General features: G+C 30.6%; 1 protein-coding gene across 1 annotated transcript in view; it reads left to right on the top strand.

Annotated features, from left to right (window-relative positions):
- Nucleotides 1-415, top strand: part of LOC119589307 (hemicentin-1-like) — a gene marked incomplete in the record, with an annotated part of 75,735 nt that overhangs the window by 53,379 nt on the left and 21,941 nt on the right.

The following is a 415-nucleotide window of genomic DNA, read 5'->3' as shown; positions in this document are numbered from 1 at the left end:
GGTTGGGATTTGCGTGTGTTTTACGTGTGGATAGAGGAGGATGTTTTGAGTTTTTATGTTTATTGTTTTTTTTTTATAAATTTGTGGTTTGTTTGGTTTTTAGATAAGTATTGGGTGTATATTTTTAAAAATTGTGTTTGTGGGTGTGATTTGCGTGTGTTTTACGTGTGGATAGAGAAGGGAGTTGAAGTTTTTATGTTTTAGGTTTTATAAGTATTGGATGAAGTATAAAAAAATCGTATTAAGTTATTTTTAAGTAAGTGGATTTAAGTGTTGATAGAGATGATGTTAAAGTTCTTATGTCATAGTTTTTTTAAGTGATTATTGGCCAAAGTTTGTAGCTTCGTTTCTGTAGTTTTAAGTGGGTGGATTTACGTGTGTTTTAAGTGTGGATAGAGATTTGTTTATGGTGACG

This window comes from Penaeus monodon, chromosome 25 (genome assembly GCF_015228065.2).
Source record: "Penaeus monodon isolate SGIC_2016 chromosome 25, NSTDA_Pmon_1, whole genome shotgun sequence".
NCBI lineage: Eukaryota > Metazoa > Arthropoda > Malacostraca > Decapoda > Penaeidae > Penaeus > Penaeus monodon.
This window is presented reverse-complemented; position numbering and strand designations above follow the sequence as displayed.